The 19,702-nt window shown below is 31.1% G+C and overlaps 1 protein-coding gene across 1 annotated transcript in view; it reads right to left on the minus strand.

Moving 5' to 3' along the window:
• LOC113523354 (tyrosine-protein phosphatase Lar-like) overlaps positions 1 to 19,702 on the minus strand; it is a 270,586-nt gene that overhangs the window by 109,450 nt on the left and 141,434 nt on the right. The gene's annotated exons all lie outside the window — the stretch shown is intronic.

Genomic DNA, 19,702 nt, shown 5'->3' on the forward strand with positions numbered 1-19,702 from the left:
TGACTTCAAAAAAGGTGCAGGATTTTAATTCGATTTTAATTTTTTTACCTTATAACTCCGTCATTAATAATATTTTCATGATTTATTTTTTATTCTGTAAGAATATACTCTTTGTAACATAGAAATTTTATCAAGGCGCACTAGTTTGGTTTTTAAAATGAAAATAACTAATTTTATCGCAATTGAAGAGGGTGTTTTTTTGTTTTGCGGATTAAACCTTACCTTCTTACCAGAGGGAGACTGTACAAAAGTCGTTTGCTTGGGTACCTCTATCCCATTCGGGTTTCAACCGTAAAGCAGTTGTGTTTGCATAACTGTGTTTCGGTTTGAAGGGTAGGATATGGCGTGAATTTACAGAATACAGAGGAATAACACCTGAGTCCTCAGGAATGGCAACGCATAGGAAGGGGGTACCATAAACAGTATACTCTGTTATGTACATGGTACTGCTCATACATATAGGCAGCGGTTATCGCTTTCTATCAGGTCCGTCAGCTTGTTTGCCATTCTAAGTTTTATAAAAAAAAAATTAATTTAGAATTTAGTAACCTGTTCATATTCACTTAAAGTCTAATTTATATTGTGAAAATAGTGGCATAAATGATATTAATTTTATCCATCGTTCTACATCTATATCTTTAATTTGTTGTTATTCATACATAAATCTTATAATACCTGAATATTTCTGTTCACTTCTAATATAATTGCTGGAATATAATTTTCATACCTGTATTTTAATATTATTTATATTTTCAAACGTTTTTGTATTCTACACAATCGGGGCTTATGAAATTAGTTTCAATATCCCTTCTTTATGAAAATAAAGATATTAAATTACATTATGAAATAACTACCGCTGTTTTATAACGTAAATTCCTCTTAATCATTTTTTTATTGAGATTATTCATACAAGGCTTTTATCATAATAACTTGTAGATTGAAAATAAATTACTGCTTTATAATAATATTATATACGAAACGTATAAAACCGTTAAATTATTCTATACAAGCTATTACTCGCGACTTCGTCCGTATAATTGTATATTTGCTGACCGAAATAAAAAGTAACCTCTATCGTTCTCCACCTATACAGTACATGTATACTAAATAAATTAAAGCTAGGCAACAAACAAGTCGTTTTCACATTTATAATATTAGTAAGGAGTTTTTCGAGAATGTAATTAATATTTTAAAAGTTTTGTTTTTATAAAATTATGGTTTGTGATTAAAGGAACTATAAAGTAGAATAATTTTTTGAACCAACAAAAAGTCAAATCGATGTCAAATATAAAAAAAAAAATTAAAAAGAATATAGAAACAAACCAATGGCAAAGCTGCCAGCTACATATTTAATTTCTTACTACAGTCAATTGGATTGTTAATCGTATAAATAATTAATGTATTATTAGAGTCAATTTCTATAGACGGGTATAGACATAATACCTCATATATTAGCCCATAATTTAATATTTTTTAATGATATGGATATTTTGTGAAATTGTTTCGTGGAATAGTTTTACTGGAGTAGACTATAATTTCACATTTTATATGAGTTTTAAAAGGTTCCTAATTCTAGATGAATTACCTGTATAAATTATATTTTTGTCTGTATACTATGAAATTATTTATTGTGTAATTTTATTATATATTTATGAAATTATATTAACGTTTCTGAACTGATTTTAATAATTATTTTTGAAAATAATTATTTATTTGTTATATAATACTATATATATATATATATATATATATAAATGATCGAGAGGTGGGCAGCATCCCTCTCCAAGCATCATCAAAACCTAATTACGGTTACTCCTGCCAGGCAACAGTGGATAGTTAATGGCTGATGATGGTGATGACTCAAGCATTAGTTAAAAATTGTATACCATATTTATGACAATTTAATATGCAATATTTTAATATTTTAAACGTAATGTATTTATTTACAAACCGTCTCTTATTTCATAGTTACGATATTCGTTTTAAAATAAAATCTGTAAATTTAATTTACTAATATTAATTTTGTCACGATTGTGTCATTCCTTTCGTTTCGTGTGACACATAATCTATTTGTTTAGTAACATGACTAGGACTTACATTATTAAATAGGTATATTTTTATTGGCAAAAAAATAACAAACTAGACAAAAAAAAAAACAGACAAAAATCACAACAAAATTATTATAATACTAATAGGACTAAAACCTGTTATAATTATGAACATCAGAAATTGTAATTGGTCATTATTTAATAGAATAACGTCTTAACTGTTGGAGAAATTGGAATGAAATTTATTATACAAACATACCATTTATGTTATTAATTACTACGAATATAGATTCATTTAATGACATATTATTTCAATATATGTAATATCGATTGTATACTGTAAGCAATTTCACCTAAAACATTCGTAATAAACCTTTTAAATCGTTTACTATCGACCTTGAATGGTGAAAAAGTAGGTCAATTTAGTCTAATGCTCGACCTAATTGCTTACAACATAAAGATCAATTTCTTTAACTTCGACAAGCCTCAGCGTGGGTATTCGAACGCGTTTGTGAGTGAATTAATTTTTTTGTACATTATACATGCAACCTTTGGCATGTAATTTATTTTGAAATCTTATCTTTCTAATATAATACAATTATAACTAGACAATGTTTTTACATAGGATATATTTAAGGAAAAATAATATGAGGGTTCTTAATAAGACCAATAAATGCCAAAACAAAACTTTTTTGAAATTTTGTTCCAGAATCACGTAAAAACTATTACATTAAATTGAATGCACTTCTACTGTACTAATATATAAAAAATTTAACAAGAATATATCTGTACATGAGATAATAAAAAAATACACATAAGGCGTCTTAATAAAATTGGTATATACAAAAACATTTTTTTTTTAGAAATTTTGTCTCTATATTTGTTCTGGTATCATACAAAAACTACTGAACCAGTTGTGTTCTAGAAGGTCTAACATAAAATTTGATGTATGTTTTATCTTGATACGCCATATAGGAGCGGTCTATTTTATTAATTTCCCTACTTCGGAAACCACGCGTACGAAGTATCGGGTAAGAAACTAATAAATAATAATCTCATTTAAAAAAATACTTGTATTTGTATTTTTTGAAAAATAAAATATTTATTGTTACATTTCATTGAATAAATAAAGCCTAAATATTTCTATCTTTCTCTTTATTTATCTTCCTTTCTTACACACGCACGCGCGAACGCAGGCACGAACGCACGCACGTTCGCACGCATGCACGCACGCATTCACGCACGAACGCACGCACACATGCATACACGCATGCACACACTCACACACGCATGCATATATACATGCTCTAAATAGCTACGATGGAAAATGAGGGATAGCATGGACGTCACGGCATATTCTGTGACATCCATGGTAATAAATCAAATAAAAAAAGAAAAGTATTTAAAATGCTTCACACGTTCACATGGACTGATGAATAAAACTCCGAAAAGAGGTATCCCAACGTAGGTAAGTTACCCACCTACTGTTTCCTCGGCTAATGTGATTACATGGGTATGGGTTGGCCTCCGTTTTATTTCCCGAATGCATTAATGAAACCCTCAAGACAAGGGACAAATTAAGTCGGTTGCAAAAGGCTCGAAACATAAACGGAGCTATTGTTATTTTAACAAAACATTTTTACTACATTACTGAAATATTTTCTTTTTATTACTTTTTAATTCAACTTTAAAATACAAATATGCTGGAGGTTATAAGGGTTCATATATCTATGCTCAGTTATTTAATTTAACTGCCATACCTCAACTTTTAAACTAATATAAAATCATGAAAGCATGTCCGTTTAGCAATAGACATAAAAATACAAAGATAAAGGAAAATAAAAATAAATACTCAAGCAGATGACTTTACAGTCTCATTGTAGTAATTTTTTTTATAATACCCCATCTGGTGGAGAGTAGAAACCGTCGCTTATAGACAGTAACCGCACCATGGATATTATATAATATGTCCATGGTGCAGTAACCGCACATATTATATAATGTCGGTTACTACCCCTAATCCCGTGTGATAGGGGGAAAAGATTTTTAGTAATGGGGATGTTAGTCCCCATTGCCATCGAAATACCCTATCAGGTCGAACTCCACACGGTCCTTGGAAACTATCGTGACTAATTTATCATTGAATTTGTCACGATGGGCTAACTGACCTGCCAGGAAACTAATAGAACTTAATGGTCATGGACTGGACAGCAGTATTCCTCTAAAACATTACCAAAATCTAACTGTGGACACCGACCTGCCAAGCATAGCAACTACTGGCAAAACATCCTAGTAGAGGAAATACTAATACGACGATTCCCCTTGCGTTATTCTTGCTGAAGACTATGTTATGGTATGTTATGCCTCCATATTCTGTGTCTTCATTGATTATTTAACTTAATTGAAATAACTTTCTTCAATTATTAAATAAATATTTTTACCAACAGCGTCAAAATATAATAATAGTTAGAAAGTCATCTTAATAACTTTTTTCATTTCACGTTTTCGCAGAAACAAACAAAATATTATTTTCATTTTAAAGGGTGACTTTGTTGACTTTACAGCCCTTTTAATAAACGAATTCTATAAATTTAATTATATTAATACTTATGTTGAGTAAAACAGAGCATGGATTAAGTAAAATTGAAATTGGTGGAACGCTGAATAATTGGGATAATTATGGAATCGTTTTAAAAAAATAAATTATTGTCCACTTATTATAGTATGTACTATAAATGAATTATCCTCGAAGTTGATTAAGAATTTTATGCTACAAAATCCTGATCATCATCATCATCATCTCAGCCTTAACCTATCTTCTCCATAAACTGTCTTCTTGCAATATATTTGAGATCCTCACTCCATCTAGTAGGGTGTCGACCTACACTGCGTTTGTTGCTCGTACGGATTCGCCACAGCAAGCTAAAGTGGCAAGGGACTGGTCACATAGCTCCGATAACCGATGGGGAAGAAAGGTTCTTGAGTGGCGACCCCGTACAAAATACTAATAATAGAGTACATCTTTCAAATTTTAGTACCCAAAAAAAGCTAATATAAAATTAAGAAATAATGAAGTCACTTAAATTATGTACTCTTGACTGGCCTTCACAACAAGTTTACTAACATAAGCATAGTTTGCATATGTACTTGTGGTACACAGAAACGAATATGCGTGAGAAGTGCCAAGGGCGTCACAGTATTTTTTCAAGTTCACTGTGTTGGTTGTTTTTACGCGATTAACAATGCGCCTTAGTTTCTAACGGGTAGATAGCTACAATAGACAGAAAGGTAAATTAGTATTTTACATACTCGCTAATATTGAAGCTGTCTGTAGGTGAAAGTTTTTAAAATCGGTTGAGTAAGTTTTGAGTTTATCTATTACAAACAAACAAATATGTAAAAAACTAAATCTTTTCTCTCTATAATATTAGTAGAGATTAATACCTCAATACTAATTCCTCAAGATACAAAAGGACAGGGTTTTTTACAAGCGGTAGAACATATAAAGGAGGGCAAAGTGGGTTATATCATAACACATAGGACACTATGTATTGATTCATACAGAATTGCGAGATACAGCTAGGCTTACATATCTAAATCTGAGGAAGCGAAATAGCCTTATTTCTTTTTGATGTAATTTTAAATTTAAAAGTGCTATCTCAAGTTTCAGACTGTGCAAATAACAATAAAAAATACTTATTCTAAGATACATTCATAATTAACCCGACTGCAGACACAATTTTCATACTTTCAACAAAGTCAGTCATAACTCGGAATTCCCTTAACCGTAAAACAAAGGCGAGACGGTAATATTTTTAAATTCTTGATCTGACTAAAGGTAATAAACTTCACCTTTAAAGTTTGAATTCAAGGCTGTAGCAATAGGTACATATACTTTAATATTGAAATAACATCTTTATACAATATTAACTTTGCTGTCGAAATTGTTTGAAACATGAAAAAAGCAAATAACCAACGAATTGTATGCGTATAAAATTTTCGGATTGAGTAGATCATAAAAATTCAATCTTGGAGTCGAAAAAAGTCTCAGAAACATATATTGCTTTTTTTTTTCTAAATATAGATAGTTTCTGAGAAATTCTGAGTAATGTAGACTGTAACTAGAGACTGTAATTTAATAAACAGACTTTTGCAAAAAAAGGATTTCTTTATCAAGTGTGATTAATATAAGACTAAATTAATATTAATTATAGCAGGAAATATAAATTTAGCTATATATATCCTTATATTAAAATGTAAGAAAAGAACTAATACACTACAGATAATATAAAGATTAGATGTATGAAAACTTATATTTGGAATATAGAATCGTATGTCCAAATAGGAATAGATATTTCAACAAATAGATATAATTATTATAATCCCAATCGATTCCATGAAGAATTATCAAAATTCTTCGATTCATCGAATAATTAACGAACACTGTACGAAACATACGAGTGGATACTTAAAAAAAAATAAGTGATTTCAAAAAAGAGGAAGGATTCAATACATCTGAAATTTTAGTTATGTTAGTCGCATAAACAATTTAGGACATAAGTTTCATAGATTAAAAAAGAATCCAGTTAGATATTCTTCGTTTAATTTTCGAAAAATACACATACAAGGTAGATACTGTTCACGTATCTATTATATATACATACCTATATGATAACAACTATCATAGTGCATTAGTAGTTAAAAAAGTATTTTAATTCTACAGTTTTGTTTTAGAATTCTCTTAAGAATTCTCAAAAATTTCTACGATATCCCTTTTCTGTGAGTTCTATAAATCAAGAATAAATCATTATATTTTTATATTAGTCAAATAGTTTTAAAGTTTATGTTCCAAATAACGAATAGGCATATAAGTTTTCCAGTATTTTTTATTTATAAAATGCGTGAGCTAGGGTAAGTAACAGTTGTGGGGTCTTATCGCAAGCGGAATGTATTTAACCTTTAATATAGTATGAATATAACCTTTGCTAGATTTTCTGTGAGAGTGATTTCATCAAATATATTTTCAATGTGAAACGTATATTGATAGGAGATTTCTCTATATGAAATAATATTAATATGATATAATTAATGTTAATATAGTATAATTACTAGAAAAATAAATAGTCCTGGATAAACTAAATAGCGCAATCTTGTCTCTAACTATGTTTATCCTATTAGCTAACTAATATCAGTTATCTTGTTAAGTTATAATGTTTACAATATATATAAACATAGTTTACAGTGTAAACTATGTTTTTAAAACTGACACATTATACTATAGAGATTTTGTACAAAAGTTGCAGTCGACTCTTGTACTTCTGTGGCTTGAGTACCTCTGTTCCATTCATAAGGCTGCCAACTAGTTGGTCATTTTAAGTTTCATGAAAAAAATTCTAAAACAGAATTGAATTTTGACAAGAATAGTCTGTATGGGTACTCTGACTTAAAGGGAACCTTTGTCCCCATCATCTAGAATTGTTGTTTATATCTCTAGATGATGAATATTTTTTCGAATTCACGCTTGAAGTAAAACACTACCCTATTTCGACATTATGGCAAGGTTAAATAGATTAGCCGATCGGCGTAACTGCCTCTGTTCCATAATTTATACAAACCAACCCAATAATTTGCTGATAATTTGAACTTATACTCGAGGTCATTAGTTTGTTTCGTTGGTTCTTTTTAGCCAACTTAAAAAAAAGACTAACGATATTTGATTACAATTATTTTGTTTAATTCCATTATCATTAGTATGTGTATACAACAGTCGAAGATTGACCACCACTTTACCAGATTACCAGATCCGCAGTATTTCTTATCATTCGCAGTTAGAGTACCGTATGGTTAACACTAGGTACCAAGCAATGATTTTATAACTTACCTGAAAATGCCTAGTTAATAATTAAATTACAGCTTATGATATAACGGTTTTGTTCACGTAAAAACATTAATTGACACAAAATAAATATGAAACTAATATGGAAGAAGGACGGTGATAAACGATTTAAAATTGGCCATCATCATTGAATCTTCGTACAGAAATCGAATTTTAGAGATTTAAAAACATAAAAACATAAAAGCAGTTTTAGTCTTCTAAACTTAAATAAATTTTTAAAAAAATCAGCTCACAAAAGATACATTCTTTTGTGAGCTGATGTTTTTTAGATCTTACATTGCTCAGTGAAACGTTACAGAGTATTTTTTTAGAATACGTGATTTAGAATACGTAGTTTTGAGAATAAATGCAAAAAGATAAATGTATGATATTATTAGTTTATTTAGCAATACTTATATGATCATAAGTCTCAAATCGTCTTAAACTGTCCCTCAACTATTGAGCAATGCGAATATTTAGGCAAGTATTTAAAAGTATGAAATATGTTTAATGGATAAGATTTTGTGTAAGAATTATTGAAATAGAAATAAAATAAGAGTCTAGTTTTGATTTTATCGTATTCATCCCTTTCTTCACAAATAAAGTAAATGTATTTTCTGCGTAGCAAATATTTACTTGTTTTTGAACACAAATTTATGATTAAATTATTTTCATGTTATACTAAATTAAACAATTTATCTGTGAAATAGTAAAACACAAAAATGTTTTAAATATATCTATGTAACTTTTTCAAATTTACATTTATTTTTTTAATATTTAATTTCTATGAAAGTAGTAATATTTTAGTCGCCTTTATCTTAGAGGCCAGTTATGCCAGTTTATCGCAAAATACTATAAATTAACTAAGAGGTGTAATATATAAAGGGCTATTGTCCCTTAAATTGCATTGGGTCTAACAAACCACTTGTCATTGTCCCAAATAAGATAAATACAAGCGAATGTACCCTAAACGGAATGTAAAGCAAGATTGATGTTTCCACAAAGGGATTTTAAACTTCTTGATCGCAACGTTTTGTTCCGTATGGTGCAATGGAGAAGCTATAGACTGTTTTAAACGATCTTCCAAACGATGAAATTCTCAATTTACTTTTATTCTTTTAAGTTTATGTATTTTTTAATAACGTAAGGCACAAATGAGCATGCGACTTTCCTAATGGTAAGTGATTACCGCCGTCTATAAACACCTGCAATATTAAAAAAATTGCAAGCGTGTTGCCGGCCTTTTAAGAAGTATGCTCTTGAAGATTTTAATATCATATCTGTTCGAAAATACTGGTGCTGGGAGTTGGTTCTATGCTTTGGTTATGCATGGGAGAAAATGTCTATAGAAATACATGGTGGAGGACCGTCACTTATTCAGATGAAAAAGATAGAATATACAAATATAACGTAAAGATAAATATGTGAATGATTACGTCATCAGTTATGATTTTGACAATTCTTTGCTTCTTATTTGGTTGCTTACTTTCGATAGGATTTACTACCGTGTTAGTTTCTTATTAATTTTTAAAGATTAATGGTGTCTTTTTTTCTTTTTGCGACGCAAAAGACTGCTCCAAATACCTAACATTTAAAATGTTAGATATGTACAAAATACTTCGTCGTTTTTTGGTGCGTTCACGATTACAGTCTCTTGTTTATTGCAAAAAAATATATAATTTATTTATTTATATGCTTTTGTTCATTCATTTATAATATAGATATTAGAAAATAACAAAAGCTACACAGGCGGACTAACTATATTTGTATTTGTTAAAAAAAAAAGTGAAATCATTATAATCCATTTAAATATTTTCTATCATTATAAACTATTTTTTTTATTAAAAAGATTCAAAATCAGGTCCTCATTTAAGTAAACTAGCCATTCTGTTCACAACGCCACGGAGGTTCCTGAAATTAAACCATTAAAATTATACTAATGTATTTTAGTAAGTTAAGGGTTTATAAATTATTCATTCAACACATCCTAAGTACATAATATTAAATTCTGTGTGTTAGAATTTGAAACGAGAAAATGCATAGTTAAGACCAGACATTATTTATTTATCACAGTCATTTTAACAACATACCTACACATAGCATAAAAGCTCAAATGCACTTAATAAAGGTGATATTTACTTAATAATAATACTATTTTGTACTTTTTCGCAATTAACATTTATGATAAGTTGAATTGTATTGCAAAAATTTGCAATGAGACGTTTTGTACAAAACTCGCTGCATCAGTAACTCTGCTCCACTCGTGTTTCTGACATGAAGTAACTGTAGTATGGCTGTATTCCATTCAAAGGGTGGGATATTTCAGTGACATTACAGGGTCAGGAGGCGTAATAGTCTTAAGGAATGGTGAAGCATGAGTGGTATCATGTACCTCACGACGTATTTTGTAATATATATTGTGCCATAAATATCTAATATATAATTACCATTTTCTATCAAGTAAGTCGTAAACTTGTTTTTCATTCTAAGTTGCATAAAAATGCAGTGACTTTTAGGATGATATTCATATTGATTAGTATTTTTACTGTTCTTATTTTAAATGTAATAAAATGAACTATTGTATCACAGTTTAAGTATTAATATGTATATTTAAATTTAGAATACGTAATCGTGACTAGAAGTAGATTTGCTCCTTAAAAATATTACCTTCATACCCCTTCAAGCGAATCGAGAACCCCTTCCTGCTCAAAGTCGTCTTTAGAAATTGTTAAAAAATACAGTAATTAGAAATAATTTAGGAACAGTAGATAGCCAGCTTTAATGCAGTTAAATCATAATATTATTTTAGTCTTTTATGAAAACCAGCTATATTGGGCGATTAACAAATAAAAACCTTCTTTATTAATGGCTGAATGCTCTGGTATTGACACTTAACTGGAGCTAAAGAAATAATTTCACAATAACATTTAGGTGGCTTTTGTACTCGTATTATGAATAAAATATTATTTTGAATATATTTAAAAAAAAGCAACAATACGAATTTGATAGATAGCTTTACCCACCAGATAGCGCCAGTGCTGATATGTTTCAGAATGTATTTTCATCATCCCCATTTTCTTATTTTTTATTTATTTTAAAATCTTAAATAATTGCAAGCAAATACTGATATATGGGGGATAGGGGTTATTAGTAATCTGGTCTCATAGCCTTACTGCTAGCAGTATTCCCTTTCAGGTAGATCTCTACACGCCGCTGGAAACTATTTTCCTATTTTTCTACGTGTAATTTTTCTTGTAATTGTGTGTATCTATAATAAATTTACTAATGTAATCTTTAGAAGGAAACCGTAAAGAGTATCTATCTATCTAACTATCGTGGTTAATTCTTGTGAAATTCGTCATAATGAACAGAAGGATAGAAGCAGGTCTAATTGACCTGCTTCCCGCCTGCAAAGCGAGGCAACTACTGGGAAAACCCCCAAGGGGAACGCTTACATTCAGCAGTGGACAGTTAAAGGTTGATATGATGATGATAATGATGATGATGTTTCTCACTTAGACAATACTTGACTGCGGTCCCAAGGTAAAAAATTACACCCAAACTAAAATTGTCAAAAAAAGGCCAAATCTCAGCCTACACCTTTATAGCGTTATGAGTAAAAGTTTCTCGGGGCTTTAGTCTTTAAAAATCAATATAAAAAGTATCATATATGTTAGTTTATAGCCTACTAGTGTCATTTAAATTTTCAGCCATTTAAATGTAATTGAATGATAAACATACCTTCATATTTCAAATATTACTAAGATGGTACAATTATTATAATATTTATATTAAATCATACTAACCTACTAATTGGACGTGTAGTTCCAGGATAGAATAGACCACTCCTTCCTTTCCAGTGGGTGTTGTAAGACCCGACTAAAGGTACGCTAAGGATGGGAATCAGCGCCCCTCTTATACCATCTCTAAAACCTGACTGCTGTTGCCAATCCGACTGCCAAGCGTGGCAACTACGGGCACAACTCCACAAGGGGGTTATGTTTAGCAGTGGACAGATAAAGACTGATGTTATCAACCTGCTAATATTTTAAAACAAGTTTCCTAATCCTTTATAAATTTAAAACACAGATAAAAACCATAAAAATTAAAAACCAACAAAAAAAATATAGTTGTTAAACGTTCACTTGAAAAAATGGTTCGAACATAAACACGGAAAAGCTATTTACTTAATATGTTTTTTCTCAGCTCGAACGGGTACTAGTTAAAGCAATTTTCAGCACAACGGAAATAGTTTAAAATTAAATTAATGGCGTTGAATCGAAAATCGATTGATTTAAAATGTCGGACGGAGCTAATCTGTTCGATGTGAAAAATAAAGGCTGGCATCATTGTTGCAAATTTCCAGATATTAGGTAGGTATTTGTATTTTTAAATTCTATCGCTCTATTTAAGTTACATTCAAAATAAACAAGTTTTTAATTTGATTTTTTTTATATTGTGAATATGTTACGTAACCAAATGTAAACCATACCTATAGTATTTCTATTGTTAAAAAAAGGGTGAAGGTCCTTACATTGTCATTAATCCTTATTGATATTAAACTGCTTTACTAATGCCATGTGGTCCCGGCATAGAATGGGCCACCTCCTTCCTTCTCCCTGGGTGTCGTAAGAGGCGACTAAGAAAACTTCATGATCGAGAGATGGACAACAACGTTCTTCTTAAAACCAAAGTCTAACTGCGATTGACAACCCGCTTGTTGTGGTAACTACTAGCTAAACCCTCTTTTATAGGAAGACCTATGTTCAGCAATAGGCAATTAATGGCTGATATGATGATGATGAATATTACGTTGAAGAACTCTCACTAAAATTAGATATAAATTATACATATATGATAAGGCTATAATATCGTATCGGTTCGGAAATACTGCTGCTGGAAGTTCACAGACAATGCCCGAAGTAACCTTCGGGCATTGTCTGTGAACTGTGAGCAAGCTGATGTGGCAATGAGCTGATAACACAGCATAAAGAACCAACAACTCATGGTGAATAAAAATTCTTGAAAGGCGACACCGTACAAGCTAATTCAGTATTGAACGATGCTCACTTAATGGACTGACGAAAATGCATTAGAGAGTCAGTGTATGCAGGTGGCTTGGGATCGTTTTTTATGGGAGTCTATGGGAAAAGTCTATGTTTAGCAATGGACTATTAACACGTGATATAATAATGATGATATTCGTTTACACTGATCTCCAAAATCGCTTAACCAATTTTATTGAAATTTTAAATATGTATATTATTTGCCTCGGCATGAGATATGTTTTTTTTTTGTATTTTAATAATAAAAATAGACAACGTACTAATTATTTAATACAATTAAACAACATTCTAGCGATTATTTTCTACTAACGAAATACCTTTTTCGTTGACTTAGTTACCGATTGATTGATGTTATATGTTAAGAAGTATTAAACGTGTTCAAATACCTTCCCCTGAAGACAGGACTGAGTGCCTCCGCTTCAGTTTATTTAATATTTCATCTAAAGCACTACGTATGTCAATATCATGCGGAGGAGGGTCGAATCGAGGGCCGATGCGAGAAATTTTTTAGAGTAACACCCGTCATATGTTTGTTTGCCAAAAAATTACCTTATTTGCTTACATTTAAGGAATAAGATTGAATAAGTAAGACTAGTGAAACAGGTATATAGTACAAATTCTATATTACGAAATCGTAAATAGGTGTTACATAGTTATTTAATAGTAATTGCTGCTTACTCTAAAAATACCATACATAAGTAATATAAGGATATGAAGATTTTTTCAGATAGAATAGCAACCGCACGTTGGCGTGGTGAGGCTTCCTGTCCTAATATGAGCTAAATCAGCCAGGGTTTGCAAGAAACGAACAACAGTTCTTATTTACTCAAACGAAAGACAAATTCTACTAGATTTGTAACAACCCTCCCAACCTATGCAAAGTTTAAAATGGAAAAGTGTAGCTATACCATATTCACCAAAAGTGACATCCAACAAAATGGATTTAACAACACCCTATATGTTTAAATTTTAGTACTTCTTTTTTCTGTTCATTTTTGTTTATTGTTATAATATTTTTTTCTAATTACCGTAAGTGTAGAATTAAACACAAATTTAAATATTTCTATCTTTATATATTAAAATTCGCCATGGCTCTATGTTGCAGCAATGGCCTAAACACATACATATCTGATACACTGGAAATACATTACCCTTCTCTTTTGTACAATAATGGGTATGGAATGAGCTTACTGCCGAGGTTTTCCCTAGAGACTACAGCATGGGGTTCTTAAAAAAAAGAGTGTATTAAGGTCGGTAACGTGCACGTGATTCTTCTAATATTGCAGGCGTCCATAGGCTAAAGTAGCCGTGTGTCTGGGAAACAATAAAAAATAGAATCATAAATGAATGATGAATAAAAACCCTTTTAAAAGAATGATACAAATTATAAAGATTAATAATATGTACACAACTGTTATGTCCATGGTACTGCTCATGTCTATAGGCGACGGTTACCACTTTCCATCAGGTGGGCCGTCAGCTTGTTTGCCATTCTAAGTTGTATAAAAAAAAAAAAAAAAAAAAAAAAACACAAACAAAATAAATAACTAATTAATACATAAAAGTGCATAAACTTAATTAGTAAAAGCAAGATAAAGAAACAATAATGGGTACGTCACTTGATACTGTATAATTGAACCAAGTAAATTTGAAATAGAATAAATGGATAGCTAAAATCCATATAGTGTATTGCTTATTATGATTATGAAATTATCAATTATGTTAGAATGAGATGAAAATACAAAAAACGAATCCACTTTTTGAGCAGTCCATGGAAGTAACACATATTAAACTATTGGTTAATGAATTAAGAAAAAAGTAATTAATAGCACATCTCTTGTCCTCTTTTTGCTCAATACATTATTAGAATATTACTATTATAGGATACTTTTTGAAGCTTACAGTAAAAGTAAACAAGAAAAAGCGCGGTTTATATGAATAATAAAAAAAAAGACTGAGGGCAGTTGTTTAATTTCATCAATACAATAATTTTCCGTTTGATACGGTTATAGATCTGTCACTTCCTAGTGTGGTTTATTTAATGTTGATATATTCTAAATAAATTTCTTACATTTTTTACTAGTTATTACTTGTGTCTTTCCTTATATGGTGTCGTGTTTTCTAGTCTTAGTAACTTTAGCTGTGCGTTGATTCTCAGATAGGACAAACGATTTTATAAGTATAAATATAGTATGTAATACACTAATTAGTGAAGAGTTTTAGCCGACAATTTGATATAATGTAAATTATGTATTTGAGTCCGAACTATTAAAGTAGCATACAGCCTAAATGTATTAGAGGATTTTAATAAAAGGCGTTACGATAAGTTTATTTTTAAATACCTAGTCGGGACTTAACGCTGCTAAAAACTTTGCAGGTATATAAATAGTACCTACATGCCTACTTCTTTATTGCCGACGTTTCGATCTGGATTGCACCACGTCGTGAACTTAATTGAGTGGCGTCTTCGTCGCTCACTTCAGTCCTGTCATGACCACGACGTGGTTTTTCATCGCGTTAAGTCTCAATTGTGTATTTAAAATATATGTAAACAGTGCGAAAGTTTAAAATTATAATAGTTCATTTTAATCATAAAAGGAACTGGTTAAAACCAGCGCTGTGTAGCCTTTTGCCTAATATGACACACTTCTTATATACACCTATATGTAACATTTTTGTATTTTCTTTTGTAATTATCTTTTTCTGGCAATACATATTTTCTATTCTATTCTAAAAGGACTATAAGTAAACGACTTTCTGTCTGTATATTTTTTGTGTACAAATCATGCATCTACTTTTGCAGTCCTAAACTGATAAACCGAATTAAAAAAAGGCGAAGGTTCTATGTTATACTGTATATTTTTCGATAATGTTTACCTTCGTGTCATCAATTTTGTGACTATTGAAGTGATTGTTATTCTTTGTTAGGCAATATTTTGATTTATGGGAAGTTATAATAGTATTAACAAATTGTGTTAATACATAATTGTGCATTGTAAATTCAAGAAGTTTAAACTAATTACTACGAAATATTTAACCGTTAATTAGTAGGTACGTTTCATTCGTTTTAAAATGCGAGTAGTGAGATTTCGATTTAATTCAAACGCAGAGACAACATAGTTCATGAATACGATCAACCGAAAAGAGAATGTTCTACTCTCAACGGTTGGCCGCACTATGCCGACTCACTAAGTGCTTTTTCAGGCTACGTTTTAAAGATCCGAGGTTTATAGGACGAAGAAAACACGTCACGGGAAAGGCCATCCCACACTGTTACGCTATAGTTCACGTAAGAGTTTGTAAACTTATTTGTACGCAAGAGTGGGCGGTTTACCGTGTAAAGGGGATTTTTATGGCGTCTCAAGGCCCTGTTTATTTGTAGTGTGCAAAATGCAATTATTTGATACTGTAATGAAATGTAGTTTGTGTGATACTAAGAAAAACTCCCATGAATGCGCAAATTCTGAAACGAGCTCCCTGTCGAGGTTTTCCCAAAAGACTACAGCATGGGGTTCTTCGAAAAATGGGTAAAAATGTTTCTTCAAAGTTGACAACGCGCGTGTAATACCCCTGGTATTGTATCCCTGGTACTCATGGTCTACAGCAACCGCTTACCATCAGGTGGACCATATGCTTGTTTGCCATCTCAATGGTATAAAAAAAATTACAAGTTATAACTACTTGTATAGTAATATTTTCTATTACTATACAAGTAGTTATAACTTGTAATTTTTTTTATACCATTGAGATGGCAAACAAGCATATGGTCCACCTGATGACTTCAAAATCAAGTACTACAAGTCTGGTTGTGGTGAATGACATATGATCTAAAACATGTGTCATTTCCTCAATAGCCAACCAGTGCGGCCTACGTATCGTTGATAAGGATACGAATACATTAAGTTGCAGAGCGAGTGAGATGAAACAAAAAACCCCAATAAAGTGCGGGAATCCTTAAATTCATTCGTATTATTTTATATGTGTGGATGTGTACGTAACGCGATATATGCACCAACCCCAAAGCGTTTTTTACAATTATTTTTTCAATCGAAAAGTTTATTCAGGCTGTTGGTTGGTCTCATATTAATCTCGATACGATGGAAGTCGCTACTTTTTTATGAACCTAAATTAAAAATTACTAGCGATCCAACTCGGCTTCGTACGGGTAGATAGAATTTTCGAAAATGATATATAGCCTATATAACTTAACAATAAAGTGACTTTTTATAGGTGAAAGAATTTTTAAAATCGGTTGAGTAGTTTCGAATTTATCTATTACAAACAATCAAATATTTTCTCTTTTTAATATTAATAAAAATACACAAAAAATTAAACTACATATAACACAATAGAACAGCTCATTAGACTACAATTAATACCCCTTAATACTTTAATATAATAATCTGGCAACATTTTTATATTCAATTAGTTTTTACCCGCAATTTCGTCTATGTGACCAGTAAATAGGTATACATTGATCGAGATAAAAAGTGTATCCTTCACCATCCCAAACATATAGGTACACCTAATTTTATGAAAATTGAACCGTTAGAATACCAAAAGTTAACAAATAAACAAACTTTCACAGAGAAAGAATAGTAATGGGACTAACAGCCCTGTTATTAATAAACACTGACAGGTGGAACTCTTCGCGATACCTCTGGAAACCATCGTGCTTAACTCCTGGTGAATTCAATACAATGGGCTAACTGGCCTGCCTTTTTTCATCTAACATCTCTCACTGGCGGCCTACCGGTGTAAACCGTTAGCGTTGGCGGGGTTTCCATTCTTTTATCACTCATTAAAGAACTCACTGTCGCTTTTCTATATTATATAATACATCACCACAGCTCGCGTGACAGTATATAAAGTGTCCTATATGCCAAGCTAAAATATAACCTGTGTACTAATTTTCAATCCAAACCGTTTTGTAGATTTTGTGTAAAAAGTAACGAATATTTATTTATTTATTATTATTTAAATAACTTTATTAATATTCTCTACCAGTTAACCTTTCATATATCCTCACACACTTAGGCGTTGGTAGTAGTAGAATTAAGTAGTAAGGATTATTTTCTGCCAGACGCTTCACTCGTCAATGTAACCATATTCTATTGAAAGTTATGTAATAGGTCACAAACTGCTGGGAAGGCGCAATAATACCACAGCCGCTATGTTCAGACGATACAAGCTTGCGGAAATTAACAGGTTCTAGCTACTAGCAGTGCAGATCGACAGCGGGGAGGGAGCGGAACTGCAAACAGATTTGTCGTTACTATAAACAAGCTGGTAGCTGACGGTATAGGTTAAAATCTATATGCACTAGTGATATTACAATCTCATTTCTTCACAAAGATAAGAAGAACTAATTAAAACGTATTACGAGGGCGATGTTACTTAAGATAAAGGCGATCCAATATTACCCTTTTGCCTTTTTCTTTATTTTTTATACCTTTGCTCAATGGCGTAGCTTCTTTTTTTAATGAATGAACATAGAATGTTGCACCAGTCGATGCGAACGGTATATGCAATGGCAAGATACCAATGGAAAATTAAATGATGAAGGTCAGTAGGCTCACTGAGACGATTTCAAGAGGAATTAAGTATCATGGTCCTGTATCATGGGCGAAACAGTATACTCTATTATGTCCATGGTACCCATATCTTAGGCGATGGTTTCCACTTTATATCAGATGGGTCGTTAGCTTGTTTGCCGCTTGGGTACCTCTGTCCCATTCGTACTTCAACCGTAAAGCAGTTGTGTTTCGGTTTGAAGAGTGGGATATGGCCTGAATTTACAGAGTACAGAGGAATAACACCTGAGTCCTCAGGAATGGCAACGCATGGGAGGTATCATGGGTGAAACAGTACACTCTGTTATGTCTATGGTACTGCTTATGTCTATAGGCGATGGTTACCATTTTCCATTAGGTGGGTCGTCGACTTGTTTGCCATTCTAAGTTGCATAAAAAGAATATAAGTATTTGGTTGCATCCGTTTAAGATAAAACGGAGAAGATAAAAATAGGTGGGGAGGATGAAATTGTACTCTGCAAAACATCAGCAAATACTAACTATATACGAATATATCCATATATTCAATTATATATATATATATATATATATATATATATATATATATATATATATATATATATATATATATATATATATATGTATATATATATGTATATGTACTATATATACATATATATATATATATACATATATGTTATATAATATAATGTTTTCCAATTACATAAATAAACAAAAATTGCCTTGTTTCTTGTATTTATTTTTATATTCGTTGGCGTAATTTAGAATTACATTGGATATTTTCTATTTCTTATTTCAGCAAAGATGTTTGTAATTGAATCCAGTCATCATAATGTTGCTTGTAAGAGATCGCTATTTAACAATAAAACCGCGCTTTGTTGCTCCTTTGCTTCATTTGTTGTATTTCTTTTTGTTACCGATACTAGATTGCAAAGTTTAAAATTACATTGAAAATATTATTTCTGCCCGTTTACTTTTTTTTTCTACTTTTTATGCCTATACTTGTTGGCGTAGCAATCTACATTGAAAATATTGCATTTCTCATTTCAAAGCAAATATCTTTATAATTAAATCGAGTAATCGTAGAAATAATATGGCTCGTAATAATCTTACAAAGCCACCCATTGTTGCTCCTTTTACCTTGTTTCTTGTCTTCTT

Source organism: Galleria mellonella, unplaced genomic scaffold (genome assembly GCF_026898425.1).
Source record: "Galleria mellonella isolate WM207_F2 unplaced genomic scaffold, CSIRO_AGI_GalMel_v1 utg300, whole genome shotgun sequence".
NCBI classification, from domain to species: Eukaryota; Metazoa; Arthropoda; class Insecta; order Lepidoptera; family Pyralidae; genus Galleria; species Galleria mellonella.